The sequence below is a fragment of the Oreochromis aureus genome, linkage group 6 (assembly GCF_013358895.1).
Source record: "Oreochromis aureus strain Israel breed Guangdong linkage group 6, ZZ_aureus, whole genome shotgun sequence".
Classification (NCBI taxonomy): domain Eukaryota; kingdom Metazoa; phylum Chordata; class Actinopteri; order Cichliformes; family Cichlidae; genus Oreochromis; species Oreochromis aureus.
This window is the reverse complement of record NC_052947.1, coordinates 41,946,510-41,954,132: the sequence shown is the minus strand read 5'-3', so window position 1 is coordinate 41,954,132 and position 7,623 is coordinate 41,946,510. Positions and strand designations below refer to the sequence as shown.

Sequence of the window (7,623 nt, the reverse complement as noted above, 5' to 3'; positions counted from 1 at the left end):
ACTGTGACCCGTTATCATGCAGGGAAGGAGCAGTACCTGCTAGATAAGAGCTTAATAAGCAGTTTCACTTTGTACCAGGTAGAGGAGCCTCTCCTGGCACACGCACACACACCACACACACACACACACACATATTCGCACATGCTCACGCATCAACATTCCACTGAACAAACGTATTCACTGTTGTATAAATAAAGACCAGGGCAGTGGCAGAGCGCGAGTCTTGGAGCCCTCACTCCAAGTGTGAATGCTCTGTGGCTGCCCTTGCATGTAAGTAAAACTGTGTGTTTCTCCTCTCTGATTCTCAGCTGAAGAAGTGTCTTAGAGTACATCTCTTGACAGCAAGTATATTTCTCCTTTTTTTATTAAGAAGCAAAGACAAAAAGGAAAAAAAAAAGAAGAAACAGGGCAGGGTTCGGTGGTTGAATCATCCGTCCCCACCAATGCCAAAACCAAATCTACGCCCTTGGTGTGAACAGATCGCTAAAGAGCTGTGTGAGGGCAGAATGGAACCAGCTGTATGGAGGTCAGCGAAGGCAGCAGATCTGATGGATGTTGGAGATTTTGAGCCAAGCCACCTTCCAAATTTGGCCACTCTGTAAAAATCCAAACAAGAGAGAAAAGACTTGGAATTAGGGGACATGGATCCCATTGCATCTCTGCAATTATTAAAATATAGTGTTCCTCACAGTGGTAGCATTCGAGATATTGGACTGGACAGGTTTTTCTGTCACTACTGGAGTCAAGATCAGATGCATGTTTACAAGTCAAAAAAATCTCCCCCAACTGTGTGTTTTGATGCAACCGGTTCAGTTGTGAAAAAACTGCTGAGACCAAATCTGGCAAATCTGATCATATCTTCCTTTATCAAGGTATTCTGACAGAAAACAATTGCCCCAGTGTCCCAGTGGTGCAAATGCTGTCAGAGAAACATGATGTTAATGCCATCGCAAACTGGATGACAGAATGGATTCGTGCAGGTGCACCTGTGCCAAAGGAAGCTGTGAGGGACATTTCTCTGGGAATTCTGGGAGCTCTGGTCAAGGCTTTCACTCCTCATCCTGATCTGAAGTCCTACCTTAATGAATACTTTCATGTCCTTCTTGGAACCCAGTCTGCCAGACTCCCCCCCTGTTTTATCAGGGTTGATGTTGCACGCTGCATCAAGATGATATGCCAGTGGGACTGCCTGAAGAAGCAAACGCACCGCGTTAAAGATTTCTTTGTCAGGTCATTAGCAAAACGTCTTCAGTCACAATACTTGGACCATGCAAAACAGCTCCTACGTGCTATCACTGTTGTGGCCCTCAGTGAGGCAGAGGGTGATGACAGTTCTGGAGCCCCTCTTCCTTCAGAAAGGTGCAAGAAATACCTGAAAGCCCAAATTGCACAAGACTCCATCATCATTCCAGATGAACAGACAGAGGAAAGTGAGAGAGTGGATTCATTTGATGAGATCCAGACTGACCTACGACAGTGGGTAACAGAAATATGCGAGGAGAGCAGGTCACTTGCTGGAGCAAACCGGGATAGAGATAATATTCACTTTCTCCCTGAGATTATTCCTCATATAATAAGACTCGCAAGTTACTTGCCTCTCTGGACAGGAATAATGGTCCCTCTCTTCCAAAGCACCAGCATCACAGCAAGTTCAGCCACTGTTGAAGCTGAGTTCAAAAACATAAAACACGGCCTTTTCAAACATGAAAACTTGCCTGTTCGAGTCGATCGCTTCATTGCTCGTCATCTTTCCTTCATCGAGGGAAATATGCGGATTTGTTCTGCAAAAGAAAAGATCAAGGATGAGGCAACAGTGGGATCACTGAAAGTCACAGATGCCAATTCTGGATCCATGACGACTCACAGTGCAGAAGACAAAATAAAAATGGATGCTCACCCGTTTGTGGGATCTGATGCTGCCACAAACATTCCTCCGGCTCATGAAGATGCAGTTGAGAACTGGAGGGGCCTGGCTGTTCCACCCAAAAAAAGGAAGAGGACTTCCTCCCTCTCTCCATGTACTAAATGGCTCCATGCAGATGAATCTTTTGGGGCCAAAAGAGTGAAGGTGGGATTATTAAAAAATGGAAACCTTCATCAGCCTGTTAGATTAAGGGAATCAACAATCTCTGTGCTCAATACCTGTGCATTTGATGCATTTTTTCAGTGCTTATGTTGTGGCTTCTGTGACAGCTCCACATTTCAAAATGCTGTTCTGAAGGACAGTGAAAACCCAGTCCTGCAGCTGGTGAAAGCCATTGCCACAGATGGTGTGACCCAGCAAACCTACAGGAGGAGAGCAGAGCTGCTTAGTGTAATGTTTGAAGCTGTCTCGTTGAGGTCTGCTGCGATCCAAATCCATGCTCAGTGCAATATCTCTGCTGTAATTGTTAAGACAATGAGGAACATTTCAAGTGTTTATTTTACCAAACACTGCTCTTCACAGCACCTCTACCTCAGCAAAGGGATGACAAGGGAAGTGCCATTTGTTTCTCCTGCCTTCTCTATCCTCAGAGAGCCTGCTATGGCTCATCTTGGCACTGCTGTGGAAGCAGGACTCGGCCTACCTGAGTCTACCTGCCTCAGGCCACTCTCCAATCCATCTCTGTGTCCATCAGAAGTCCAAACAAGACAGCACGACAGGAAATGAGCTCTGTGCAGGGACAGTTACTCACAGCTACAACATTGGAGATATCGTGTGGATTGATACTGACCTTGCAAACCAAACAGAATTTCCATTGACTGAATTTCGTTCCAACCTGGTTCTCCAAGGAAAGTCGTTCACTTTGAGGGCATTAATTGCTTTCCATGGAAAGATGACCAGTGACGGTTTGGGGCATTACATTACATACTGCAGGAGAGCTCCATGTGTGGGAGTTCTGTGATGACCTGGGAAATGGAGTGACAGGAGCATCTGAAAACAAAAAAATACAACCCCATGCTGTGTTATACACAGTATGATGAGTGCTGCCTGCATTTTTCTGTTTTATTTGGTTCATTACAGTTACATGTGTTCAATATGGCTGCTGTGTGTTATCAGTAAGTTCAGGTTTGCATATAAAGTTAAAGTTCTAAATTAAAAATCTTTTAACACTCTTTTCTTTGTCAGTCTGATGCATATCTGCATTTACACAAACATTCACCTTCACCTGTAGCCTTGAAAGTAACCGTTCCATTTTTCTGTCAATAATTTTTCTGTATTTGTTTTGTGTTGACCTCATGGCTTAGGTCAGGGGTCAGCACCCTTTTCAGTTCAAAGGGCCCCTTTTCCCCTGCTGCTACAAAACCTGTCTAGAGCCTAAAAAAAGATTTTATAAGAAAATGAATCATCTAACCTTCACAACGGAAAAAAGTATTTGTTAAAATGAAGCCAGCTAAGTGAGTCCTTTCCATAATAATTGAAAATTAGGAAAGATGAGCAACCAACTTGAAAATTACAGCAAACAGTTTTGAAGCTAAGAAACATTAAATCACTTTTAAAAGCTTTGTACATTCTGTGGATAGTCAATGCAGATATTTCATAAAAAACAAACTGCTAATTGAACCCTTTCTTGTTGTCTTTATAATAAAACATAACTTACATGGTCTTATAAGAGCCACAGTGGAGGGGCCGGAGAGCCACATGTGGCTTTAGAGCTGCAGGTTGAAGATCCCTGGCCGAGGTGCTGTGGGATATTCAGTTTTCTACATGTAGGTAACAACCTATGAAAGCAAACACTCTATTTTTTCTGAGAGAGCTACATTAATAATAATGAACATATATAACTCAAAACAAAAATAATAGAGACAAACTGGGTATGTAAAAAATAATAATTTAGGTATACATGAATCACTTCACATGAAACTCAGTTTTCCACAGAAAAAAAAAAAAAAATAGCCTACCTTGTGTACGTTTCTGCACTGGTAACAAAAAAAATATCGACCTTTCCGCTGACTAAACTGTGTTACTAAAGTGTAAACTAATAAAACTTAATATGCAGCAAGCCTAAGAAAAGTGGACAGTCTTCTATAAAAGTGCAAAACTCCACAGCTGCTGAAACTCACTGCCACAGACACTGGTGTTATACAGCGTAGGCTGTAAGAAGCTAGGCCGCCGGACGGTCTATTGTTAGACCGTCCGGCGGCCTGGCTCGGTCGGGTTTAAAAGTGTCCACGATTACATGTGGAACCTTATTACCGATGTTTAGAAGTGATCTACTGTCGTTGACTATAAACCTAGAGGATTTGGGCAACACTGAGCAAGAAATGAAGTAAACAACTAGGTCATAGACCGGAAGGAAGTTGTCACCGCCATCGTAAGATTTAAAAAATATCATTTTATGTTGTAACCCTCAAACTGAATGGTAATGTAACGATACTTATTTTTCACTTTTTCAAACGAAAACATCAGCCCTTTTCATACTCCCGACAGCGGGGTGTTTATTTTGCGCGCTAAAGGCACTTTAGCGCACGCCATACCTTTGCGCTGAAAGTACGGGGCAGAGCCTCGACTTGGTCCTTCAGTTTGTCAAAATTATCAAATGGCTGTTCCCACCGATCTCCTCTTGGCTCACAATTTGCAGATATTGGTGTCGCTAATATGATCCACTGACAGTGTAAGATGAGAGATACTTAGTTTTCTGCTTCATGCGCATTTCCATGGCGTGCCATCACGACTACTTCCGGGGTTATGGGTCATTTAACCGCAGTGGTGTATAAAAAATATGCTTAAAGGGAAAAATAAATTCTAATTTGGTTTTGATCTTTGCTTTTGTATTTAATTTGTTTGTGTTGCAGTGTGGCCGTCTAAGAGAAAATACTTTTGAATACTTTTGGGGAAAAAAGTGTGTTTGTGTCTTTTTCTCTTTTTTAGGCATAAAGACCTTTATATTTTTTAAAAAATATAAAGGTCATTGATAGTGACACACAACACCACTCTTTTTTTCCACTTTTTAAAGAAGAACGGTTCACCCAAAATATGAATTTTTGGCTTGAATTAATTCAATGCTGAAATATAGAAAAAAGGGCGCCACCTGGTGGACAAATGAAAAAATCACAAATTTAAGGCCCAAACTCCAAAGTCCGGGTCATCAGTAAAGGATGACACTAAATTTAATTAAATTGATGGTACAATGAAAAATAGCGTTTATAATGGTTTTCAATGGGACACTTTTTGTCCATAGGCATAAAGGTGGATGCATCTCTGTAGCTTCGCCATTTTAGGCTCATTTAATGAATTTACACCGCAATTAAAAAAAAAAACAATAAAAAAAAACCAATTAAAAAAAAATTGTTTGACAAATTTGGCTATATTCCACTCAACACAGTGAAGATGGTTTAAAATTAAAAATGCAAAAGACAATAAATGTCCCTAAGACCCTGATTGTGCTTAACTGTTTGAAGGTTATTAAACATTATGAAACAGATGATATGAGAATTTTGCTAAAGTGCTTGAGATACTTTTTTAAATTATCTTTTTTTCTTAAAAATCTACTACATGATGTATAATTTTTTTTTAATGTCATGTGTAATTTCTATTGCAAATACTAATCATAGTTAAATTAAGAGGGGATGGCAGTAAAAACTCCGGAACGGAGACGTCATCAAGTACACTGCAACTGTAGAACAATCGCGCTGCGTTCTCGGGAAGTCCGGACTCCAGTGCGAAATTACGAAGTCCAGACTTAGTGTCTTGACGGACGGCCATTGTACAGAAAACCTGCCTATCCATGTCTGAACTTCACCTCCTGTGTCCTGAATCTTTATTTACACCTTTGAAAGCAATGGCTGTAAGTTTATTGAATGTTCTGGTTCACTTTATATGTTCTATAAGAGCTGATTTAGAGATTGTTTTGTGTGTTTGTACCAGGGATTAGTCTTATCCCAGAAGCTGATTTTGCTTAGAGTTATGTTTATTAACATAGCAATGACGCTAGCGATATAATCTGCATATCAAAGGATTGCTAAAACGACTGTTTATCATTAGTAGCAGCTAAGGCTAACTGTCATGCATGTATTCTAGCAGTAGCCATTTCTTTTGGTGCATTTATTTCACATGTCAAAGAGCTAAAGAATATTTTATTTCCTTGTTTATTTTTAATTTCACTCTACCCTTTCATGGAGCTATTCAAGCCACAGTTGTAAAGAATTGTTAGCTGTGGAGAAGACTGTAATAAAGGAGCAAGACGCTCAGTTTCCCGGCTCATGAAAATTGAGTTTGGCTTACTGTAGACCTGCGCTAACATACACAGTGTATCCAACACGTACTGATAACAGTACAGGCACACAACATCATAAAGGACCACACCCACCCACAGCACACAGCAAGAACAGTCCACAGGCCATCAGGCTACTGAATCACTGACTTATGGTCGAAGTTTGATTATCTTTGACCTGTAAATTTGCAGTTTTATACATTTACATAAAACTGCAAATTTACATATAACACAACTTCATAAATATAAACATTTTAATATTGCATACTCTGTATATATTACCACTGTGACAGTGCTGTAACTACTTGCACTTTATATTCTGACTACACCCACACATAAGCTACATAAGCACTTGTTTTACTATTTTATATGTCAGAGTGAAGTCTATTCTTTTTTTTAATTAGTTTTTATTTAGTTGTGTGAGAGGAACCTGCAAAGTAAGAGTTTCATTACTCTGTGTAACCACTTGTGTTTTGCGGTGTAAATGAAAATAAACATCTTAAATTTGAATGTTGAAGCTGAAGAGCAGGACAACCAATCACCAAATCAACATTTTATGAATGTTGAAGTTGAAAGAGTTGCAAATAGATGATCTGAATGTGACAAAACTGAGGAGAAAACAAAGGCTGATGAGCTCATTTTTGTTCATGTGTGTATATAATTTCAGTTCACCCAGTTTTCTCCCTTTTCTGTCTTTGTGTTGAGTAACAAATGAGATTTTTCCAGGTTTCGCAGGTTCTGTTTGAGGTTTGTGACTTCTGTTTTTTGCAGTAGTGATAGTGGTAACGGGACATGCAATTTTGTATGGAAAAATCAGCCGAGCAGCAGAGGTCTGACCATATTTCATGCTCATTGGCTGCAGTAAGAGGAAATGTGTATGTGTATATTTCCTGATTTGGTAATAGCACGTCTGCACCCTTTGCTTCTCACTTCTGCTGCTCAACTCATAAACCCTTAAAGATTCAGCTGCAGGAGCATCAACGCAAGCTTCAGTCTGTGTAAGTCTAAAAGACATTTCTTTTTGTTTGACAGAACAACACTGAAAGTTTTATCTAACCAATCTGACACTGAGATAAAATCAGTACAATGAGCAGGACATACATAGCAATGGGTGTCACAGGGAGAACTGGAAAAGGAAGCTTTTGTGGTTTGGATGGTTTGTGTTCTTAAGTCATATAAGCTCATATATGTGATGACAAACAAGAAAAAACTTCTTTACTGCTAAAGAGCTCCAAGATGAGCTTATCATAGGAGCCAAAGTACCAGAACAGCAGAGTGTGCACTTCATTCACACCCTGTTCAACTCCACTCAGGTCCAAATAATTACAGACAGGTCATATGCACATATGCATATTGTGCTACTCAGTTTTGCACTTATAGTTTGTATATATGTATAGAAAAATTCCCCTCTCGCCCCTATGAGTGGTCT

General features: G+C 40.1%; 1 long non-coding RNA gene across 5 annotated transcripts; it reads right to left on the bottom strand.

Annotated features, from left to right (window-relative positions):
- Nucleotides 1-414: 414 nt before the first annotated feature.
- LOC120440669 lies at nt 415-4,658 on the bottom strand. Of its 5 annotated transcripts, none has more exons than XR_005613430.1 (8): nt 3,582-4,658; nt 2,715-2,914; nt 2,456-2,605; nt 2,143-2,286; nt 1,898-2,045; nt 1,287-1,781; nt 1,079-1,189; nt 415-596 (listed from the first exon to the last, which is right to left on the bottom strand). It is a non-coding gene; the product is annotated as an uncharacterized LOC120440669 (long non-coding RNA). The 5 variants fall into 5 exon arrangements; XR_005613431.1 differs by having other exon boundaries at nt 2,143-2,605; nt 3,582-3,702; nt 3,883-4,658; XR_005613432.1 differs by having other exon boundaries at nt 2,143-2,605; nt 3,582-3,665; nt 3,883-4,658.
- Nucleotides 4,659-7,623: the final 2,965 nt, after the last annotated feature.